This window comes from Bombina bombina, chromosome 1, assembly GCF_027579735.1.
Source record: "Bombina bombina isolate aBomBom1 chromosome 1, aBomBom1.pri, whole genome shotgun sequence".
Classification (NCBI taxonomy): Eukaryota; Metazoa; Chordata; class Amphibia; order Anura; family Bombinatoridae; genus Bombina; species Bombina bombina.
In genome coordinates this window covers 889,830,438-889,855,897 of record NC_069499.1, presented here as the reverse complement: position 1 = coordinate 889,855,897, position 25,460 = coordinate 889,830,438, and the positions used below count along the sequence as shown (strand labels likewise).

Sequence of the window (25,460 nt, the reverse complement as noted above, 5' to 3'; positions counted from 1 at the left end):
TACACTAGCTATTATAATCATTTCCCAGATCCAACTATGGGTTAAATTCTGTAGTCCTTGAAAAGATAATCTGAGAATTATTATCTGTAGACTATAGACTGTTGTTATAAATACCTAGAATATAATCTATCCCTAATAGTTTTACTTAAGTCCTGGGATTAAACATCTAGTATTTGCAAGACCTTTTTTGTAGCCTTGCAATAAAATAACATACCAGATTAGTGTAAAACGTACTAAATATGGTAAAGGGACACATCGTTTCCCAATTACAGTTATACCAGTTGCAGAGTGTTAAATGTATATAAAACTGCTCCTATAGACTTATTTATGTTATTGAAATAGCTGCTCATTGAAACCACTGCCCACTAGAGCACACCCTTTTAAATGGGCTGAACCTACAGGAAGAGCAGAATTGCTTATTTTCCTCTCTTGCGATTGAAACAACTGGTTTTGATTACTGAAATCATCATCAATGAAACAGTGGGTGGAGTTTTCAGTTAACAAAACCAGCTATTTCAAAACAACTAAAAAAAACACATACATTTTTCATACTTCTTAGCTGGTATAATAAGTCACTGGAAACTCATTAAAGGGACCATAAACACAGTGAGTTTTATATAAAGTGTTTAGTTATATATAAGGAATATATTTTGAAGGGAAATCATATCTCTTTATCACTTTCTATACACACGCATTACTTATCTCTACTACTCATTTTTCTGCTGACTATGTTTATGTAGCTTTTCTATAGCCAATACTTGAGTATTGATATTTTCAGTATAGGTGGGGGGATAGCACAAGCAAAACAAAGCTATTTCATATGCCAAAATAAAGATAAATGAGCCATGTGCAAATATGTTCATACACCCCAGCAGGCAAAGTGGATAATTGGGAATACATTAAAAAGGAGAACGTTTTTACACTAAACTGTCTCTTTAACCCTTTTACAGCGGTTGAAAAATACAAGTCTGCTCTCACACAGACGTACTGCGGTGATGAACTTAGCTCTCATCGCCTGCTTCTTGCACACAGCCTGCCTGAGGGTTGACAGCATTGTGTAAAACTGGGTGTGCAGAGGAAGTGCTACAGATCAAAAGATGAAAGTGATAGCATTGCTTCTCGTGCAACGCAGAGCAGGACCTTCACAGCACTACAGAACTTTTAGACTTTTCTCAAGGCTTTTGGGCAGCCTGGACTTGGGAAAGATAAGGCTTTACTAAAGGTGAGTAAATATCAAATAATGTGATTGTGTAATCCTCTATTATGTATGTAATAGATATTGACATAAACACATATGTTTATATTCATGTTCCCCATACACTAATATTTAGTACTAGTAAAAAATTTGCTGTGACCAAAATGTATTAATCCATTAGTTGCCAACGAGGGACTTTTATGTGTTGTGAGGCAATGCATTGACATCACTGTTTTTTTAATAGGTTAATAGCAGTACTATTAGAGCAAAACATACTATGTGAGCAGTGTAACAGGTTGGTTTTGGGGAAAACAAGTGTAAGGAAGACTGCTCTTAACCAGTGGTATTACATAGGGTTTTATACACAAAACATAAGCACCCCACAAACTCCTTTCTTGCAGCCCCTTAAAGGGATAGAAAGGTCCACATTAAAATGTGCATGGTTGTATTACAATTTGAAATAGAACACTTTTGCAATATATATATATTTCCATTAGCAAAAATACTTGTAGTAAGTTACTACAGTTTTTTTCCAGTGGTATATACACATATGCTGTGTGAGTGCCCTGTGCACACCACACCTCAGAGAGTCAGTAGTGACTTGTGTGACACAAATTATGTCTTTAGTGACGCAACACACACCACGCCATCTCTTTGAACAGCATTGTGGTGGTGGAATCCCGATCCTCTAGTCACATGTAGCATATGTGCGTATGCTGCTGAAACGATAACTTTTACTAGAATAAATTTTGCTAAGTAGTATATTGCAATAATGCTTCTATGTAGAATGGAAACACACCCATGCACTATTCAGTTTTGAGCTTTCTATCACCATTTACAAGTAGAAAACCTTTCTTATTTTCTTTGAACCAATTAAACATTTGCAGTACACATAAAGGGACATTAAATTTGTTTTTTCTGCATCTGAAAGAGGAGATTGCAGTGTGTCTCGGGCTGCTGTTGCTGCATGTGAGGCTATCCAGTAACAGTCATGTTTTACTGCTTATACAATCACTGTGACAGCCACTCACAATGATTGTATACTTTGATGCAGCATAGATATTAGCATACTGCAGTATTCCTAAAATAAGGGCAAAATAATATATTTTATGTATTTTTCTTTAGCTGTACTAGTGGTGTAGAAATGATTATAAAGAAAACTGACAAAATGCATTTTCTATCATTCTTTCATTCTTCCCCCGTTTTTCAGTATAAAGTTTCTATTTATTGTTAATTTATGTACTGATATAGATTAACACAAGAAAGCAGAAAGTTTGACTGTTAAAATGTGTACAATACATCTGTGTGCCTTTGGAAAAAGAGCAGATATTTATGGTGAAACAGATCCAGAGCACAAATGCCAAAATTGCACCTGTCTTTTAAGAAAGTAAATTGGGGGGGGGGGACTGACTCTGCCCTTATTAAGGGGTTAATGTGTTCCCACTGATCCATTTTATCTGCTGGAGTGTATTAAATTATTTACTAATCGCTCCTTTACCTTAATTTTGTCATTTGATTTTGACTGTTGAAACCACCATCTACACTGAAGATCTCAATACTGCAGTATTGGCTATATAAACACTATGTAAACAAGAGGCAACAGCAGAAAGCTCATTTGATCGGGTCTTCCTGCGGCAGTGTTGAATAAACTTTTGTCAACTGCTTGCCACAGAACATTGTTCCTTTAAATTTACTTTGAAAGTTAGTTGCTTTTGATTAAATGTAACTACGAGTAGAAAACCCTTTGACCAAATTGCTTGGGACTGGAAAAGGTTTGGATTTCGGAACAGTTTGGATTTTGGAATATTTGTATATTGATATCAGATATTGATATGTCAAAGCTGTCCCAATGTTCCAGATGCAATTAAAGGGACACTGTAAACTAGATTTTTCCTTGCATAAATGTTTTGTACATTATCCATTTATATGGCCCATCTTGGGGGATGTTTTTGTAAAAATGTATAGTTATGCTTATTTCTAAATAACATTGTGCTGATTGGGCTCCTAACCAAGCTCCAAAGTATCAGATGTAGACTGATGTATGCAGACTCCTGTTTGTATAATGGGTCTTTTCATATGCAGATGAGGGGGGTGTCTGCTCTTCCTGCTTTCTTAGCCCCTTTCACTTGGTGTCCCAGCCTAATCTCATCAACAGTGCTTAACTGGGAGCTTATTTTTATATCCGTATCTGTGCATATTCTTATTTATAGTATTGTCTATTACATGCAGTTATAGGACAATTTGGTGTATACTGTCTCGTTAAGGCAATATTTACATAACGGCTTATACATGTAACCTAAAAGTAGTTTTTATATGATTTTTAATATTTTTCTATATATAGTAACATCAGAAAAATATTAAAGTACTATCATCAGAAAGGGGTAATAGTTGTTCTTTTTAAATAAATCTAGACAATTTAGCATTTTAGAACACATAAAACAAACCAAAGACGCAGGCAGAGAAGAGTATGACTTACTGGTGGCAAAAATGGTCATTTTTAATTTATTTAAAAAAATTTTTTTTTTGTGAAAGTCTGGATTTTGGATTTCCAAATTTTGCCATTTGTACCTGTGTATACTATACTAATGAATAAAAAAAAATATTAATACAAATGCTCATGCTTAATTATTCCAAAGCTTTCTAACATATTAACACTCGCCTGCCCTGCACACCTCCCTTTCTTTGCAAGTGATCTACTTTAGATGGCACCCACTAGCCCTTTAACTTTTTTTGGAGTTTTGTAAATTTTACTATGTCATAATACATCTGTGTTTATAGTGCTACAGAATGTTAACTGACTACAAATACATTACAATAATAATCCTAATAATAAAAGTACCATCATTCTAGATTTTACTGGAAACTATTCTGGACACAACTTTGGCCATAGTATTTCTTCCAGAGCTAAACATTTCTAAAACATTGAGAAAACATTCAGCTATATCAAGTGGGCTGCATTGTGGTGCTAGGTTTGATGATAGCCTCTTTGAATAAATGACATGCACAGTTTGACGTGATTTGTAAGAAGGTTTCTGAGCGAATTAATTTCTCTCATTAGGGGCCTGAATCTCTAAAGCTCTCTGGTCTGGAGAGATTCTATAAGATACCTCGCCACTATTATGAGGCCCCGTGAGGATTGATTTAAAGGCAATTTGTACCTTAGGAACTGTGGATCTTATTAATGTGAGATACTAATATGCTTTATGTTAAGGAGAGGTGTTTTACTTTACAATATAGTGCTCAGTAAAATAAGATTTCCATGTCTGCAAGTTTTTGAGTATCAGGCCCTAGATGAGGACTTACCTTAGTTGATGGTTGACAACATGCAGGAACCCTAAGGAAAGGAGTTTTCAGCAGCCATAATGGACTACCATCTTCAAAGATGCCTCCCTTATGCCACTCATTCCATCATAAGTTAGTTTACATGACGCCAAGTAAAAAAATCTATTTCAGAAATTGTGACGAAAAAGGGTCTAACCACAAAATGGCTTTAAAAAGCATAGGCTCAAACTAAAAGTTTGTTTCAACTAGCGGAGAGGCTTACGTGTTTACAAGCATAAAGAAATTGATTTATCAAAAAAAATATATGCTAGTTTTCTCACATCTTTGTAGAACCATATCTATACTGGTCTAGTAAAGTTGTACAATATGCAGGCAATGGTGGGAGGAAAAATTCTGCATATGTTGGAGGAACTACTGTAAGACCTGTTTACCAAATGCTGCTTGGCAGAGAGCGAGAGTATGTATGAAAGACCATGCACAGTCATAAATAAATTGTTCCACTGAAGCATGATGATGATTGTCCATCAAGCTGCAATTGCCCAGGTGTAATGAGCAAGAACTATAAAAGGACTAGTTTTTCTTCTGTTATGTGTGATCAGTCCACGGGTCATCATTACTTCTGGGATATTATCTGCTCCCCTACAGGAAGTGCAAGAGGATTCACCCAGCAGAGTTGCTATATAGCTCCTCCCCTCTACGTCACCTCCAGTCATTCTCTTGCACCCAAAGACTAGATAGGAGGTGTGAGAGGACTATGGTGATTATACTTAGTTTTTATAACTTCAATCAAAAGTTTGTTATTTTACAATAGCACCGGAGCGTGTTATTACTTCTCTGGCAGAGTTTGAAGAAGAATCTACCAGAGTTTTTTTCTTATGATTTTAACCGGAGTAGTTAAGATCATATTGCTGTTTCTCGGCCATCTGAGGGAGGTAAAAGCTTCAGATCAGGGGACAGCGGGCAGTTGAATCTGCATTGAGGTATGTAGCAGTTTTTATTTTCTGAATGGAATTGATGAGAAAATCCTGCCATACCGTTATAATGACATGTATGTATACTCTACACTTCAGTATTCTGGGGATGGTATTTCACCGGAATTACTCTGTAAAAGTACATTAAACCTTTTAATAGGTATTTAATTCATGTTAAACGTTTTTGCTGGAATGTAGAATCGTTTGCATTTCTGAGGTACTGAGTGAATAAATATTTGGGCATTATTTTTCCACTTGGCAGTTTGCTTGTTTGGTTATGACAGTTTCGTTTCTCTCTCACTGCTGTGTGTGAGGGGGAGGGGCCGTTTTTGGCGCTCTTTGCTACGCATCAAAAATTTCCAGTCAGTTACTCTTGTATTTTCTGCATGATCCGGTTCATCTCTAACAGAACTCAGGGGTCTTCAAACTTCTTTGAAGGGAGGTAGATTCTCTCAGCAGAGCTGTGAGACTTATGTAGTGACTGTGTTTTAAAACGTTGCTCTGTGATTTTTATGTTTAAAATTTAATTAGTGTTACTTTACTAATGGGAACAAACCTTTGCTAACAAGTTGTGTTGTTTTTAAAGAGTGATGCTATAACTGTTTTTCAGTTCATTATTTCAACTGTCATTTAATCGTTTAGTGCTTCTTTGAGGCACAGTACGTTTTTGTTAAAAAAGATTGTAACCAAGTTGCATGTTTATTGCTAGTGTGTTAAACATGTCTGATTCAGAGGAAGATACCTGTGTCATTTGTTCCAATGCCAAGGTGGAGCCCAATAGAAATTTATGTACTAACTGTATTGATGCTACTTTAAATAAAAGCCAATCTGTACAAATTGAACAAATTTCACCAAACAGCGAGGGGAGAGTTATGCCGTCTAACTCGCCTCACGTGTCAGTACCTGCGTCTCCCGCCCGGGAGGTGCGTGATATTATGGCGCCTAGTACATCTGGGCAGCCATTACAGATAACATTACAAGATATGGCTACTGTTATGACTGAAGTTTTGGCTAAGTTACCAGAACTAAGAGGCAAACGTGATCACTCTGGGGTGAGGACAGAGTGCGCTGATAATTCTAGGGCCATGTCTGATACTGCGTCACAGCTTGCAGAGCATGAGGACGGAGAGCTTCATTCTGTAGGTGACGGTTCTGATCCAAGCAGATTGGATTCAGATATTTCAAATTTTAAATTTAAATTGGAAAACCTCCGTGTATTACTAGGGGAGGTCTTAGCGGCTCTTAACGATTGTAACACTGTTGCAATACCAGAGAAAATGTGTAGGTTGGATAAATACTTTGCGGTACCGGCGAGTACTGACGTTTTTCCTATACCTAAGAGATTAACTGAAATTGTTACTAAGGAGTGGGATAGACCCGGTGTGCCGTTCTCACCCCCCTCCAATATTTAGAAAGATGTTTCCAATAGACGCCACCACACGGGACTTATGGCAAACGGTCCCTAAGGTGGAGGGAGCAGTTTCTACTTTAGCTAAGCGCACCACTATCCCGGTGGAGGATAGCTGTGCTTTTTCAGATCCTATGGATAAAAAATTAGAGGGTTACCTTAAGAAAATGTTTGTTCAACAAGGTTTTATATTGCAACCCCTTGCGTGCATCGCGCCGATTACGGCTGCGGCAGCATTTTGGATTGAGTCTCTGGAAGAGAACCTTAGTTCCGCTACGCTGGACGACATTACGGACAGGCTTAGAGTCCTTAAACTAGCTAATTCATTTATTTCGGAGGCCGTAGTACATTTAACCAAACTTACGGCTAAGAATTCAGGATTCGCCATTCAGGCACGTAGGGCGCTGTGGCTAAAATCCTGGTCGGCTGATGTAACTTCTAAGTCCAAACTACTTAATATACCTTTCAAGGGGCAAACTTTATTTGGGCCCGGTTTGAAAGAAATTATCGCTGACATTACAGGAGGTAAGGGCCACGCTCTACCTCAAGATAAAGCCAAATCTAAGGCTAGACAGTCTAATTTTCGTCCCTTTCGGAATTTCAAAGCAGGTGCAGCATCAACTTCCACTGCACCAAAACAGGAAGGAGCTGTTGCTCGTTACAGACAAGGCTGGAAACCTAACCAGTCCTGGAATAAGGGCAAGCAGGCCAGAAAACCTGCTGCTGCCCCTAAGACAGCATGAACCGAGGGCCCCCGATCCGGGACCGGATCTAGTGGGGGGCAGACTCTCTCTCTTCGCCCAGGCTTGGGCAAGAGATGTCCAGGATCCCTGGGCGCTAGAGATCATATCTCAGGGATACCTTCTAGACTTCAAATTATCTCCTCCAAGAGGGAGATTTCATCTGTCAAGGTTGTCAACAAACCAAATAAAGAAAGACGCGTTTCTACGCTGTGTACAAGATCTATTATTAATGGGAGTGATCCATCCGGTTCCGCGGTCGGAACAAGGACAAGGGTTTTACTCAAACCTGTTTGTGGTTCCCAAAAAAGAGGGAACTTTCAGGCCAATCTTGGATTTAAAGATCCTAAACAAATTCCTAAGAGTTCCATCGTTCAAAATGGAAACTATTCGGACAATCTTACCCATGATCCAAAAGGGTCAGTACATGACCACAGTGGATTTAAAGGATGCTTACCTTCACATACCGATTCACAAAGATCATTACCGGTATCTAAGGTTTGCCTTCTTAGACAGGCATTACCAGTTTGTAGCCCTTCCATTCGGATTGGCTACGGCTCCAAGAATCTTCACAAAGGTTCTGGGTGCCCTTCTAGCGGTTCTGAGACCGCGAGGAATTTCGGTAGCTCCGTACCTAGACGACATTCTGATACAAGCTTCAAGCTTTCAAACTGCCAAGTCTCATACAGAGTTAGTTCTGGCATTTCTAAGGTCGCATGGATGGAAAGTGAACGAAAAGAAGAGTTCTCTCTTGCCTCTCACAAGAGTTCCATTCTTGGGGACTCTTATAGATTCTGTAGAAATGAAGATTTATCTGACAGAAGACAGATTAACAAAGCTTCTAAATGCATGCCGTGTCCTTCATTCCATTCAACTCCCGTCAGTAGCTCAATGCATGGAGGTGATCGGCTTAATGGTAGCAGCAATGGACATAGTACCCTTTGCACGTCTACATCTCAGACCGCTGCAATTGTGCATGCTGAGTCAGTGGAATGGGGATTACTCAGATTTGTCCCCCACTCTGAATCTGGATCAAGAGACCAGAAACTCTCTTCTATGGTGGCTTTCTCGGCCACATCTGTCCAGGGGGATGCCGTTCAGCAGGCCGGACTGGACAATTGTAACAACAGACGCCAGCCTTCTAGGTTGGGGCGCTGTCTGGAATTCTCTGAAGGCTCAGGGACAATGGAGTCAGGAGGAAAGTCTCCTGCCAATAAACATTCTGGAATTGAGAGCAGTTCTCAATGCCCTTCTAGCTTGGCCCCAGTTAAAGACTCGGGGGTTCATCAGGTTTCAGTCGGACAACATCACGACTGTAGCTTACATCAACCATCAGGGAGGGACAAGAAGCTCCCTAGCAATGATAGAAGTATCAAAGATAATTCGCTGGGCAGAGTCTCACTCTTGCCACCTGTCAGCAATCCACATCCCGGGAGTGGAGAACTGGGAGGCGGATTTCCTGAGTCGCCAGACTCTTCATCCGGGGGAGTGGGAACTTCATCCGGAGGTCTTTGCCCAAATACTTCGACGTTGGGGCAAACCAGAGATAGATCTCATGGCGTCTCGCCAGAACGCCAAACTTCCTCGCTACGGGTCCAGATCCAGGGATCCGGGAGCGGTTCTGATAGATGCTTTGACAGCACCTTGGAACTTCAGGATGGCTTATGTGTTTCCACCCTTCCCGCTGCTTCCTCGATTGATTGCCAAGATCAAACAGGAGAGAGCATCAGTGATTCTAATAGCGCCTGCATGGCCGCGCAGGACTTGGTATGCAGATCTAGTGGACATGTCATCCTGTCCGCCTTGGTCTCTACCTCTAAGACAGGACCTTCTGATTCAGGGTCCATTCAAACATCAAAGTCTAACTTCTCTGAAGCTGACTGCGTGGAAATTGAACGCTTGATTTTATCAAAACGTGGTTTTTCTGAGTCGGTTATTGATACCCTGATACAGGCTAGGAAGCCTGTTACCAGAAAGATTTACCATAAAATATGGCGTAAATACCTATACTGGTGTGAATCCAAAGATTACTCCTGGAGTAAGGTTAGGATTCCTAGGATATTGTCTTTTCTACAAGAAGGTTTAGAAAAGGGTTTATCGGCTAGCTCATTAAAGGGACAGATCTCAGCTCTGTCCATCTTGTTACACAGGCGTCTGTCAGAAAATTCAGACATCCAGGCCTTTTGTCAGGCTTTAGCTAGGATCAAGCCTGTGTTTAAAACTGTTGCTCCGCCATGGAGTTTAAACTTAGTTCTTAACGTTTTACAGGGTGTTCCGTTTGAACCCCTTCATTCCATTGATATAAAATTGTTATCTTGGAAAGTTCTATTTTTAATGGCTATTTCCTCGGCTCGAAGAGTCTCTGAGTTATCAGCCCTACATTGTGATTCTCCTTATCTGATCTTTCACTCAGACAAGGTAGTTCTGCGTACTAAACCTGGGTTCTTACCTAAGGTTGTCTCTAACAGGAATATCAATCAAGAGATTGTTGTTCCATCCTTGTGTCCAAATCCTTCTTCAAAGAAGGAACGTCTTCTACACAATCTGGATGTAGTTCGTGCCCTCAAGTTCTACTTGCAGGCAACTAAAGATTTTCGCCAAACTTCTTCCCTGTTTGTCGTTTATTCTGGACAGAGGAGAGGTCAAAAAGCTTCTGCTACCTCTCTCTCCTTTTGGCTTCGTAGCATAATACGTTTAGCCTATGAGACTGCTGGACAGCAGCCTCCTGAAAGAATTACAGCTCATTCCACTAGAGCTGTGGCTTCCACTTGGGCCTTTAAGAATGAGGCCTCTGTTGAACAGATTTGCAAGGCTGCAACTTGGTCTTCGCTTCATACTTTTTCCAAATTTTACAAATTTGACACTTTTGCTTCTTCGGAGGCTATTTTTTGGGAGAAAGGTTCTTCAGGCAGTGGTTCCTTCTGTATAATGAGCCTGCCTATCCCTCCCGTCATCCGTGTACTTTTGCTTTGGTATTGGTATCCCAGAAGTAATGATGACCCGTGGACTGATCACACATAACAGAAGAAAACATAATTTATGCTTACCTGATAAATTCCTTTCTTCTGTTGTGTGATCAGTCCACGGCCCGCCCTGTTTTTTTTAAGGCAGGTAAATATTTTTTAAATTATAATTCAGTCACCACTACACCCTTGGCTTCTCCTTTCTCGTTGGTCTTTGGTCGAATGACTGGAGGTGACGTAGAGGGGAGGAGCTATATAGCAACTCTGCTGGGTGAATCCTCTTGCACTTCCTGTAGGGGAGCAGATAATATCCCAGAAGTAATGATGACCCGTGGACTGATCACACAACAGAAGAAAGGAATTTATCAGGTAAGCATAAATTATGTTTTTTTTTTTTACTTCTTAAACCTTCAAGATTACAGAGTGAGTGAATCAAATTGGATAAAGCCTCATTATAGTGCTCTGATTTATTAGAGTATGTCATTTTAGCACTACTGAACCTGCATGTCCATGTTTATAATCTGCACAAAGTACTGCTCAGGAGCCCTCGAGAACTGCTGGTCCTGCGCAGAAATGCCTGATAATCCAACCAGTAGTCACATGACCCAGTTATGCCTGAATGGAGAAAAGACATCCTGATTTCATGAATGGGTAGAAATTCCAACAAAAAGTCAGAGGGGGTACACATAAGTGTAAAGAAACTAATATATTGGTAATTAAAAACCCTTGTTTCTCCTGTTAAGTGTGGTCAGTCCACGGGTCATCATTACTTCTGGGATATTAACTCCTCCCCAACAGGAAGTGCAAGAGGATCACCCAAGCAGAGCTGCTATATAGCTCCTCCCCTCTACGTCACACCCAGTCATTCTCTTGCACCCAACTAATAGATAGGATGTGTGAGAGGACTGTGGTGATTATACTTAGTTTTTATATCTTCAATCAAAAGTTTGTTATTTTAAAACAGCACCGGAGTGTGTTGTTCCTTCTCAGGTAGAATTTGAAGAAGAATCTACCTGAGTTTTTGGATGATTTTAGCCGGCGTAGCTAAAATTCATTTTGCTGTTCTCGGCCATTCTGAGGAGTGAGGTAAACTTCAGATCAGGGGACAGCGGGCAGGTTCACCTGCAAAGAGGTATGTTGCAGTATATTATTTTCTGAGGAATGGAATTGACTGAGAAAATACTGCCAATACCAATATAATGTAAGTTCAGCCTTAAATGCAGTAGTAGCAACTGGTATCAGGCTGTTTATGTATATATGTTTACACTTCTGTATTCTGGGGAATGGCACTTCTCTGGGTAATACTATATGCATATAATCTTTAGCCTTACTTGCAGTGGGAACGTCTAGCAACAGGCTGTTTAATGGCATTTCATGATATTTGATTTTAAACGTTTTTGCTGGCATGCTAAATTGTTTAAATATCTGAGGTACTGGGTGAAAAATTGTTTTTGGGCACTGTTTTTCCACTTGGCTATCGTTTATTTTAATCTGAGACAGTTTACTGAACTTCCCTCACTGCTGTGAGTGAGGGGGAGGGGCCTATTTTGGCGCTTTTGCTACGCATCAAAAATTCAGTTAAAAGTCTGTTTCTCTTCCTGCATGATCCGGATCGTCTCTACAGAGCTCAAGGGTCTTCAAAAATTATTTTGAGGGAGGTAATCACTCACAGCAGACCTGTGAGATTGTGCTTTGACTGTGATAAAAAACGTTTATATTTTGTACATTTTATTTCTGCCATTAAGGGTTAGTTATCCATTGCTAATGGGGGCAATCCTTTGCTAAATTTATGCCTTTACTGGGAAAAATATGATTGTTATAATTTTTCCAGTTCCTTATTATTAATCTGTCATAATTTTTTTTCTGTGCTTCTTAAAGGCACAGTGCGTTTTTCACATTACTTGTAATTTGAGTGAAAAGTATTTCCAAGCTTGCTAGTTTAATTGCTAGTTTGTTAAACATGTCTGACTCAGAGGAATATCTCTGTGCTATATGTGCAAAAGCCAAGGTGGAGCCCAATAGAAATTTATGTACTAATTGCATTGATGCTACTTTGAATAAGAGTCATTCTGTACAAATTGAACATCATTCACCAAACAACGAGGGGGAAGTTATGCCGACTAACTTGCCTCACGTGTCAGTACCTGCATCTCCCGCTCGGGAGGTGCGTGATATTGTAACGCCGAGTACTTCAGGGCGGCCATTACAAATCACACTACAGGACATGGCTAATGTTATGACTGAAGTTTTGTCTAAATTACCAGAACTTAGAGGTAAGCGAGATCACTCTGGGGTGAGAACAGAGTGCGCTGATAATATTAGGGCCATGTCAGATACTGCGTCACAATTTGCAGAACATGAGGACGGAGAGCTTCATTCTGCGGGTGACGGATCTGATCCAAATAAACTGGATTCAGACATTTCAAATTTTAAGTTTAAGCTGGAAAACCTCTGTGTATTACTAGGGGAGGTCTTAGCGGCTCTGAATGATTGTAACACAGTTGCAATACCAGAGAAAATGTGTAGGTTGGATAAATATTTTGCGGTACCGTCGAGTACTGACGTTTTTCCAATACCTAAGAGACTTACTGAAATTGTTACTAAGGAGTGGAACAGACCCGGTGTGCCTTTCTCACCCCCTCCTATATTCAGAAAGATGTTTCCAATAGACGCCACCACACGGGACTTATGGCAAACGGTCCCTAAGGTGGAGGGAGCAGTTTCTACTTTAGCTAAGCGTACCACTATCCCGGTGGAGGATAGCTGCGCCTTTTCAGATCCAATGGATAAAAAATTAGAGGGTTACCTTAAGAAAATGTTTGTTCAACAAGGTTTTATATTGCAACCCCTTGCATGCATTGCGCCTGTCACGGCTGCAGCAGCATTTTGGTTTGAGTCTCTGGAAGAGACCCTTGAATCAGCTCCATTAGATGAGATTACACACAAGCTTAAAACCCTTAAGCTAGCTAATTCATTTATTTCTGATGCCGTAGTACACTTAACTAAACTTACGGCTAAGAATTCCGGATTCGCCATTCAGGCACGCAGAGCGCTGTGGCTAAAATCCTGGTCAGCTGATGTTACTTCTAAATCTAAACTACTTAACATACCTTTCAAAGGGCAGACCTTATTCGGGTCCGGTTTGAAGGAAATTACAGGAGGTAAAGGCCATGCCCTGCTTCAAGACAGAGCCAAACCTAGGGCTAGACAGTCTAATTTTCGTGCCTTTCGTAACTTCAAGGCAGGAGCAGCATCAACTTCCTCTGCACCAAAACAGGAAGGAGCTGTTGCTCGATACAGACAAGGCTGGAAACCTAACCAGTCCTGGAACAAGGGCAAACAGGCCAGAAAGCCTGCTGCTGCCCCTAAGACAGCATGAAGTGAGGGCCCCCGATCCGGGAACGGATCTAGTGGGGGGCAGACTCTCTCTCTTCGCCCAGGCTTGGGCAAGAGATGTCCAGGATCCCTGGGCGTTAGAGATCATATCTCAGGGATATCTTCTGGACTTCAAAGCCTCTCCCCCAAAAGGGAGATTTCATCTTTCAAGGTTGTCAACAAACCAGATAAAGAAAGAGGCGTTTCTACGCTGTGTACAAGATCTTTTACTAATGGGAGTGATCCATCCGGTTCCGCGGTCGGAACACGGACAAGGTTTTTACTCAAATCTGTTTGTGGTTCCCAAGAAAGAAGGAACCTTCAGACCAATCTTGGATTTAAAGATCCTAAACAAATTCCTAAGAGTTCCATCGTTCAAAATGGAAACTATTCGGACAATCTTACCCATGATCCAAAAGGGTCAGTACATGACCACAGTGGATTTAAAGGATGCCTACCTTCATATACCGATTCACAAAGATCATTACCGGTATCTAAGGTTTGCCTTCCTAGACAGGCATTACCAGTTTGTAGCTCTTCCATTCGGGTTGGCTACGGCTCCAAGAATCTTCACAAAGGTTCTGGGCTCTCTTCTGGCGGTGCTAAGGCCGCGAGGAATTTCGGTGGCTCCGTACCTAGACGACATTCTGATACAAGCGTCAAGCTTTCAAACTGCCAAGTCTCATACAGAGTTAGTACTGGCATTTCTAAGGTCGCATGGGTGGAAGGTGAACGTAGAGAAGAGTTCTCTCTTACCACTCACAAGGGTTCCCTTCTTGGGGACTCTTATACACTCTGTAGAAATGAAGATTTACCTGACAGAAGACAGGTTAACAAAGCTTCAAAATGCTTGCCGTGTCCTTCATTCCATTCAACACCCGTCAGTGGCTCAATGCATGGAGGTAATCAGCTTAATGGTAGCGGCAATGGACATAGTACCCTTTGCACGCCTACATCTCAGACCGCTGCAATTGTGCATGCTAAGTCAGTGGAATGGGGATTACTCAGATTTGTCCCCTACTCTGAATCTGGATCAAGAGACCAGAAATTCTCTTCTATGGTGGCTTTCTCGGCCACATCTGTCCAGGGGGATGCCATTCAGCAGACCAGATTGGACAATTGTAACAACAGACGCCAGCCTACTAGGTTGGGGCACTGTCTGGAATTCCCTGAAGGCTCAGGGATCATGGACTCAGGAGGAAAGTCTCCTTCCAATAAACATTCTGGAATTGAGAGCAGTTCTCAATGCCCTTCTGGCTTGGCCTCAGTTAACAACTCGGGGGTTCATCAGGTTTCAGTCGGACAACATCACGACTGTAGCTTACATCAACCATCAAGGAGGGACAAGAAGCTCCCTAGCGATGATGGAAGTATCAAAGATAATTCGCTGGGCAGAGTCTCACTCTTGCCACCTGTCAGCGATCCACATTCCTGGAGTGGAAAACTGGGAGGCGGATTTCCTAAGTCGTCAGACTTTTCATCCGGGGGAGTGGGAACTTCATCCGGAGATCTTTGCCCAAATACTTCGACTTTGGGGCAAACCAGAGATAGATCTCATGGCGTCTCGCCAGAACGCCAAGCTTCCTTGTTACGGGTCCAGGTCCAGGGACCCAGGAGCAGTCCTGGTAGATGCTATGACAGCACCTTGGACCTTCGGGATGGCCTATGTGTTTCCACCCTTCCCGATGCTTCCTCGATTGATTGCCAGGATCAAACAGGAGAGAGCATCGGTGATTCTGATAGCGCCTGCGTGGCCACGCAGGACCTGGTATGCAGATCTAGTGGACATGTCATCCTGTCCACCTTGGTCTCTGCCTCTGAGACAGGACCTTCTAATTCAGGGTCCTTTCAAACATCAAAATCTAATTTCTCTGAAGCTGACTGCTTGGAAATTGAACGCTTGATTTTATCAAAGCGTGGTTTTTCGGAGTCAGTTATTGATACCTTAATACAGGCTAGGAAGCCTGTTACCAGAAAGATTTACCATAAAATATGGCGTAAATACTTACATTGGTGCGAATCCAAGAGTTACTCATGGAGTAAAGTTAGGATTCCTAGGATATTGTCCTTTCTACAAGAAGGTTTAGAAAAGGGTTTATCTGCTAGTTCCTTAAAGGGACAGATCTCAGCTCTGTCCATTCTTTTACACAAGCGTCTGTCAGAAGTTCCAGACGTTCAGGCTTTTTGCCAGGCTTTGGCCAGGATTAAGCCTGTGTTTAAAACTGTTGCTCCACCTTGGAGCTTAAATTTAGTTCTTAACGTTTTACAGGGTGTTCCGTTTGAACCCCTTCATTCCATTGATATCAAGCTGTTATCTTGGAAAGTTCTGTTTTTAATGGCTATTTCCTCGGCTCGTAGAGTCTCTGAGTTATCAGCCTTACATTGTGATTCTCCGTATCTGATTTTTCATTCAGATAAGGTAGTTCTGCGTACTAAACCTGGGTTCTTACCTAAGGTTGTCACTAATAAGAATATCAATCAAGAGATTGTGGTGCCATCATTGTGTCCGAATCCTTCTTCAAAGAAGGAACGACTTCTGCACAATCTAGATGTAGTCCGTGCCCTGAAATTTTATTTACAGGCAACTAAAGATTTTCGCCAAACTTCTTCCCTGTTTGTCGTTTATTCTGGACAGAGGAGAGGTCAAAAAGCTTCTGCTACCTCTCTCTTTTTGGCTTCGTAGCATAATACGTTTAGCCTATGAGACTGCTGGACAGCAGCCTCCTGAAAGAATTACAGCTCATTCCACTAGAGCTGTGGCTTCCACTTGGGCCTTTAAGAATGAGGCCTCTGTTGAACAGATTTGCAAGGCTGCAACTTGGTCTTCTCTTCATACTTTTTCCAAATTTTCCAAATTTGACACTTTTGCTTCTTCGGGGGCTGTTTTTGGGAGAAAGGTTCTTCAGGCAGTGGTTCCTTCCGTATAAAGATCCTGCCTGTCCCTCCCGTCATCCGTGTACTTTAGCTTTGGTATTGGTATCCCAGAAGTAATGATGACCCGTGGACTGACCACACTTAACAGGAGAAAACATAATTTATGCTTACCTGATAAATTCCTTTCTCCTGTAGTGTGGTCAGTCCACGGCCCGCCCTGTTTTTTATGGCAGGTCTAAATTTTTAAATTATACTCCAGTCACCACTGCACCCTATAGTTTCTCCTTTCTCGTTTGGTTCTTGGTCGAATAACTGGGTGTGATGTAGAGGGGAGGAGCTATATAGCAGCTCTGCTTTGGTGATCCTCTTGCACTTCCTGTTGGGGAGGAGTTAATATCCCAGAAGTAATGATGACCCGTGGACTGACCACACTACAGGAGAAAGGAATTTATCAGGTAAGCATAAATTATGTTTTTGTAGTGTATATTCGTTTTCCATGATTACCATTTTTCTGCCAGTGATAAGGTGTTAGTTGGAAGAGGAATTAAACAGCAGTTATTTACTATATAATCTCCTAAAAAAACATGAACAAGATTAGAGTTGTTTATGCTTCATATTAGATCTCTTGTTTTAATGATGTTGATATCACAGCTCAATTTGATTAGAGCAACATGCAATCTGACTGCATATGGATTTCTTTCAGTGATATGTTCTTGGTTAAACTTCAGTGATATGTTCTTGGTTAAACTTCAGTGATATGTTCTTGGTTAAACTTCAGTGATATGTTCTTGGTTAAACTTCAGTGATATGTTCTTGGTTAAACTTCAGTGATATGTTCTTGGTTAAACTTCAGTGATATGTTCTTGGTTAAAGGGACATTCCACCAAAAATTGAAATCCACATTTCAGTTTTGAATAGAAGCATTTTAGTAATATACATGTAAGCAAAAATGCTTCTAGTAAAAATTATAGCCGTTTTAAAAGTGTATTGACCAGTATTTTAAGCACAGCACTTGCTCAGAGAGCCTAAGGTTCAATTTGTTAATTGCTTACATAATACAAGCCCCACTGGAGCTGTGAGCAGCTGCAGAATTTAAAATGCTGGTGCACTGAGAATATCTAGCTGTGCTTCACATGCAGAGAAAAATGTTAATACTAAAACATTGTTAACTTTTACTAGAAGCATTTTTGACAACACATGTATATTGCAAAGATGTAATTCATCTATGTGCATTTAAATTTTGACCGGAATATCCCTTTAAGTGAAAGGTTTTAGAACAATAAATTGGTAGAGATTATTTAATACACCAACACACAGAAGATTGATGTTTGGATACAAAGTTGTATCATCCCCATTCTGTCATGTTAAGGGAGATAAGTTTGTCAAAATCAAACTTTCCCCAGAGAGGATGGCAAGTGTCATATAACGTCTTCACCACAATAGACCACGTTAGCAACATGTAACGTTCCTGACACTTTGTATAGGCTAAGGTAAGAGTCATTAGCCTAATTTGATGTAAGATCCTCTAATCAGGATTATAACTTTGTATTTGTGCCTCCTTCAAATTTAAAGGGACATGATGCAATTTTTTTTTCTTTTATGAATCAGAGCATATGATTTTATACAACATTACAATTCACTTCTATTATACAATTTGCTTTATTATCTTGGTATCCTTTGTGTTCAGCTAGCTCCTAGCAGTGCTGTTATTTAATAATGGATACCAAAAGAAAGAAGCAAAGTTGATTATCAAAATAAATTAGAAAGTTGTTAAAAATGTATGCTCTATCAGAATCATGAAAAAAAAATGCTGGGGTTTTATGCCCCTTTAAAGGGATAGGAAGATCAAAATTCAACTTGCATGATTCAGAACATTTCATTTTAAGACACTTTTAAATTCACTTCTATTTTGAAATGGGCTTTGTTCTTTTGGTATCCCTTGTTAAAAAATAATACACACAAAACTACACTAGTGGGAGCTAGGTCCTCTTGTGATTGGCTAACTAGATGTGTTCAGCTAGCTGCCAGTAGTGTAATGCTGTTCCTCCATTTTTTTCATACATATTTTCTTTACTTTTAAAGGTACGTGATGTTAAAAAAAAAAAAAAAAAAAAAAAATCTGTTCCATTTAAAACATGTATTTAAAATGTATCACTGAATACTTTTTTTGATGCTCTTATGCTAAATAAAATCATCTTTTTCTTCAGGAGTTTTCTCTATCAACCAGGGAGTAATAGAGTAATTAATTTCACTTTTAAAGAGTTTTTACCTAACTCTTTCCATGCAAAAGTAAAATATTTTGTAACGTATTTAACCTCTGCCATTTCATAGACATGCTAGGAAAATGTGGGTACCATGTCCCTTTTGAAATACAATGTTCATTATAAAGTTAAAACAAAGTAAACAGAACGAAAAGCTGATTGTTCTAAATAAAAGCAAACACGTTACGTTACTACTTTCTCCTGTTAAGTGTAGTCAGTCCACGGGTCATCCATTACTTATGGAATATATCTCTTCCTAACAGGAAACTGCAAGAGAATTACCCAGCAGAGCTGCTATATAGCTCCTCCCCTCACATGTCATACTCAGTCATTCTCTTGCAGCCTAACTAAAAAGGAAGCTGTGAGAGATCTGTGGTGTTTTTTAACTTACAGAAAACAGGTATCGCAACAGTGTAGTAATAATATGGATGAGAGATATGCAGGTAAAAACGTAATTTAATACATATTACAAAGCGTACATACAATATTTCAGGCACAGCAAACAAACCCCGCTGACGCGTTTCCCGCTTCACAAGCGGTTCATCAGAGCTGGGAAAGAAGTGTCATAGGCAGCTGTTAAATCTCAGGTAACAAATCTGAATAACCAATTAGCAGACAGAAGTCTCACCTCTGACCTAACCTTTTACACTCCATATACTTCTAAGCATTAACTTTCTTGCAGCAACATAAAAAAATGTTACAATATCATTATAAACATCACATAATAATATTACAAGTTAAGACTAAATAGAACACCTCTATTAAAATGAGTTAAATCAAAGTAAAGAATATCGGAACCCTGAAAACAAAATGTTAAGCGAAAATTGTTACAATTAAATCACATGTTACACATTAAAGTAGCCAAAAAGATATAAAAGTTAAATGCAAACTTAGTTATATTACGGCAAATGTGAATACATGTCATAATGTTACAACTTAGCAAAAATAAGGAGAGAAAACACATTGAACTAATCTTAATAGTAAAAGATCAGTCCTTATATAGTAGTTACTATATTAAATGGACATATTCATAAAACTAAGCATCTATAAATAATTTGATGTCACTAATTTTATTTATTCCTAGTGGGGAACCCGTTTTGAGGGTATAGATCCAATACATTTCTCTTTTGCTCAAAATCTTATATCTATCACCTCCTCTGATAGAAAACAACAGAGAAATAAACAAAAGCTCAATAATAAAAATAAGAACAAGAATAAAAATCAACGTAAAGTGACTTTCTCCAGCTTTGAGAGTGCAACAGGTTGCAGTGATTCTAGTAATACTTCAACCTCAGTATTAACACCTTCAACCCCGACAGAGTCACTGCCATCTACTTCAACTCCAGTGAGAACAACAGCGATCAATGAAAATATCCTGGGAGCAAAGCCAAAAAACGTCAAGTTGCAAATGGAACATTCAAAAAAGGAGAAGGTGGTGGTGATACCTGTAGAGGGAGCAGAAGTCATACAGAGCGTACCCAGGTATCCAAGTCGAAGAACACAATGGAAGAAGAACAGCAGCAAGAACATCAAGTAATCAATTTATCATCTAAAACTCTGGGTCCATATGAGAAGTCTGTTTTATCTAAGGGACTTGGCTTCTCTCTTGTAAGGGACTTCAGCTTATTTGATACTATGCTGGACATTAACAAGTTCATTCGTAAAATAACTTTAAAGAAGCACTTTTCCAATAGTGTTGAAACTCAGGATTTTGCTGATGAAGATATGAGAGACACGATTACCATTAGTGACAATTGTAATTTCAAGGAATTGTGTGATGTTGCAACACTTTGTGAGCTACAAAGTGTTGATTCTTGTTCAGGAGTTGTTTTCAAACAACAACCAATGTTGAAATCTAAGTCAAGTACTTTTTATCCTGTACAGGCTCGTAATGATGTGATTGAGTTGTTTCATTCAATTCTTGAACAAGATCTAGTGGAATTATCTTTGAAACTAAGTAATGACACAACCAAAAATACCTCCAAGTACAGTAATCTGAATAAAAAAGAGATCTTTGCATTGAACCAATTGAGTTCTAATTCGAATCTGATGATAGTCAACTCAGATAAGGGGGGCTCTATAGTTGTTAGATAAGGTAGACTACAATAATGAAGTATATCGCCAGTTAAGTGATGTTGAAACCTACAAAAAACTCCCTTTTAATCCTACCATTAAATTTCAAAGAGAGCTTGAACATCTATTGGATTTAGGAATAGAAAATGCAGTATTCACAGGTAAGATAGCTGACTCAATTTTTGTTGAACATCCGAGAGTACCAGTGTTTAAATACTTGCCAAAAATACATAAGTCTTTAGTCAATCCCCCAGGGAGACCAATAATTTCAGCGATTGGCTCCCTGGGGGAGAGATTGGGCCAATGGGTAGATGCACAGCTACAGCCAATAGTTCAATCATTACCTGGGTTTCTGAGAGACACTAAACATTTACTTAGATCCATACAACAGTTTGAATGGAAGGAGGGTTATGTTTTTTCCACAATAGATGCAGTTTCTTTATATTCATGCATACCGCATGAGCAAGGATTAAATGCTGTACAGAGAATGCTTGTCAGATATTCTGGGTATGATGACAGATTAATTGATTTTATATTGGAAGCTATCTCATTTTTACTACACCATAATTACTTTATGTATAATGGTGAGTTCTATCTGCAACTTAGAGGGACAGCGATGGGGGCAAAATTTGCCCCCTCGTATGCCAATTTATATCTAGCTGATTTTGAAACCAGAAAGATCTTTGGAAATGAGAACTCTTATAAAGATAATATTAAGTTATATACCAGATATATCGATGATATTTTGATAATTTGGGGAGGTGAAGAAAATATTTTGAAGTATTTTGTTGATGATCTTAACTTAAATGACAACAACTTAAGTTTCACTTATAATGCTTCTAGAGACAATATACCATATCTAGATGTACTGATAGGACACAAAGATGAATCTATTGTCACTGAAGTTTATAGGAAAGATATCTCCGGGAATACTATTCTCAGAGCAGATTCATCACATCCCAGACATCTGAAAAAGGGGATCCCTAAAGGACAGTACATTAGGTTAATGCGTAATTGTAGCTCTTTGGATATGTATTGGAAACATGCTGGAAATTTGACTTCACGTTTGGTAGAAAGAGGTTATAATGTAAGAGAGCTAAATGATATTGCTACTTTGGTGTCTGGCTTTGATAGAAGTAAATTACTCAAGGATAAACAAAAAACTAGATACGATGCCAGAAATCAGAGTAGTAATAGTGTTAACTTTATAACCAAATATAGCAATCAATATCATGCTATATGTAATATTATCAAGAGAAGGTTACCCATTTTAGATATGGATGATGATTTAAGATCTCTGTCGAAAAACTGCAAGTTTATCTCCTATAGGTCAGATACTATAGGTGATAGAATAAACAAAAACTCAGGTTCATACTCCAATACTAAAGCCACTATACAGACAGGTAAAACCAACAATTGGCTTTCCAAAAAATGTGGCTTTTACAAGTGTGGTGTGAGGCCATGTAAAAGTTGTGGTTTTGCTATGGTAGGAGACACTTTTCAGTCCACAAACACTAGAAAAATATATAATATTCAGGGACGTATTAATTGTAGTTCAAACTTTGTCTACCTTATCACCTGTTTACACTGTAATTTTCAATATGTAGGTCTTACCTCTAGGGGCTTAAAGGACAGGATTCGGGAACATCTTTTGTCCCTAGAGGCGGAGGTACCCAAAACTCCAGTGGCCAAGCATTTTTTTGAACATATTGATAAATTCAGGTATTTTCGGTTTCAAGGTATTGAACAGGTTAAAACTAACATCAGAGGAGGTGATAGATATAAGATTTTGAGCAAAAGAGAAATTTATTGGATCTATACCCTCAAAACGGGTTCCCCACTAGGAATAAATAAAATTAGTGACATCAAATTATTTATAGATGCTTAGTTTTATGAATATGTCCATTTAATATAGTAACTACTATATAAGGACTGATCTTTTACTATTAAGATTAGTTCAATGTGTTTTCTCTCCTTATTTTTGCTAAGTTGTAACATTATGACATGTATTCACATTTGCCGTAATATAACTAAGTTTGCATTTAACTTTTATATCTTTTTGGCTACTTTAATGTGTAACATGTGATTTAATTGTAACAATTTTCGCTTAACATTTTGTTTTCAGGGTTCCGATATTCTTTACTTTGATTTAACTCATTTTAATAGAGGTGTTCTATTTAGTCTTAACTTGTAATATTATTATGTGATGTTTATAATGATATTGTAACATTTTTTATGTTGCTGCAAGAAAGTTAATGCTTAGAAGTATATGGAGTGTAAAAGGTTAGGTCAGAGGTGAGACTTCTGTCTGCTAATTGGTTATTCAGATTTGTTACCTGAGATTTAACAGCTGCCTATGACACTTCTTTCCCAGCTCTGATGAACCGCTTGTGAAGCGGGAAACGCGTCAGCGGGGTTTGTTTGCTGTGCCTGAAATATTGTATGTACGCTTTGTAATATGTATTAAATTACGTTTTTACCTGCATATCTCTCATCCATATTATTACTACACTGTTGCAATACCTGTTTTCTGTTTGTGACTTTGCCTAAATAGGGGTGTGGAGAGCCCCCAGCAACAGTGTTAGTATTAGCAGCCTGACCGGAATTACACAGATATTCTGTGAGGCCCTGGATTAAAGCCCTGTATGCATACTAATGCCCGGTGGATACATGTTTGCTCTGAATACCTGCAAAACGATACAAGGAATCTATACCGCACCGAGAGGGTTACAATCGGGTGAGTCCTCTTTTTTGATCAACTTCACTTGGATATTTTACAGTATTTAGGTGACATCCGCATTAGTGGGACTCTTGGACAGAGTCGGTTTCACCTCTGAACTTTCATTCTACATATATTTACAGCATTAAGACTGAGCAGTCTATTTCTCTTTAAATGATGTTTTTTAACTTAGTTTATTTCTACAATCAAAAGTTTGTTATTTTAAATGGCACCGGAGTGTGCTGTTTATTCTCAGGCAGCATTAGAAGAAGAATCTGCCTGGGTTTTTCTATGGTCTTAGCAGACGTAACTAAGATCCACTGGCTGTTTCTCATCTGAGGAGTGAGGTAACTTCAGAGAAGGGGAATAGCATGCAGGGCTCCCCTGCAACAAATGAGGTATGTGCATTAATTTATTTTCTGAGGAATGGAATTGACTGAGAAAATACTGCTGATACCATTGTAAAGTAAGTTCAGCCTTAAATGCAGTGATAGCGACTGGTATCAGGCTGATGTGTGTGTGTGTGTACACTGAATGTATTTTTCTAAGGAATGGAATTGACTCTGAAAATACTGTTAATACTGAAATAATGTATGAGCCTTAACTGCAGTAAAAACGACTGGTAGCAGGCTTATTAATAATAATACATAACTTTCAAATGTATGTTTAAAACGTTTACTGGCTTGTTAATCGTTTTTGTGAGGTACTTGGTGATAAAACTTATTAGGGCATGATTTTTACCACATGGCCATTTTTGTTTTCTGCATAGAAACAGTTTCTGAGCTTCCCCACTGTTGTAATATGAGTGGGAGGGGCCTATTTTAGCGCTTTTTTGCGCAGCAAAAATTCAGTCACAATCTGTCTATTTCATCCTCCATGATCCAGATCGTCTCTAGAGAGCTCAGGGGTCTTCAAAATCCATTTTGAGGGAGGTAATCAGGCACAGCAGTCCTGTGACAGTGTATTTGACTGTGAGAAAAACGTTAATTATATCATTGTTATCCGTTTTTGGGTACTAAGGGGTTAATCATCCATTTGCTGGTGGGTGCAATCCTTTGCTAACTTAATACATTTACTGTGAAAATTTGGTTGCTATAACTATTTTGGTCATTGTTATTTCAACTGTGTCAGTTTTTCTGTGTTTCTTAAAGGCACAGTAACGTTTTTTTATATTGCTTGTAAATTAATTTTGAAAAGTATTTCCAAGTTTGCTAGTCTCATTGCTAGTTTGTTTAAACATGTCTGACTCAGATGAATCTCTTTGTTCACTATGTTTAAAGGCCAATGTGGAGCCCAATAGAAATTTGTGTACTAATTGCATTGATGCTACTTTAAATAAAAGTCAATCTTTACATGTAAAGAAATTATCACCAGACGACGAGGGGGAAGTTATGCCGACTAACTCTCTTCACGTGTCAGTACCTTCGCCTCCCGCTCAGGAGGTGCGTGATTTTGTGGCGCCAAGTACATCAGGGAGGCCCTTACAAATCACTTTGCAAGACATGGCTACTGTTATGACAGAAGTATTATCTAAGTTGCCAGAATTAAGAGGCAAGCGCGATAGCTCTGGGTTAAGGATAGAGCGCGCGGATGAGATGA

The 25,460-nt window shown here is 39.2% G+C and overlaps 1 protein-coding gene across 1 annotated transcript in view; it reads left to right on the top strand.

Moving 5' to 3' along the window:
* Positions 1-25,460, top strand: part of ADCY7 (adenylate cyclase 7) — a 722,067-nt gene that overhangs the window by 79,295 nt on the left and 617,312 nt on the right. The window contains exon 2 of the mRNA XM_053699557.1: positions 951-1,222. The gene's annotated coding sequence lies outside the window, so the exon portion shown is untranslated. The remainder of the gene's footprint in view (positions 1-950; positions 1,223-25,460) is intronic.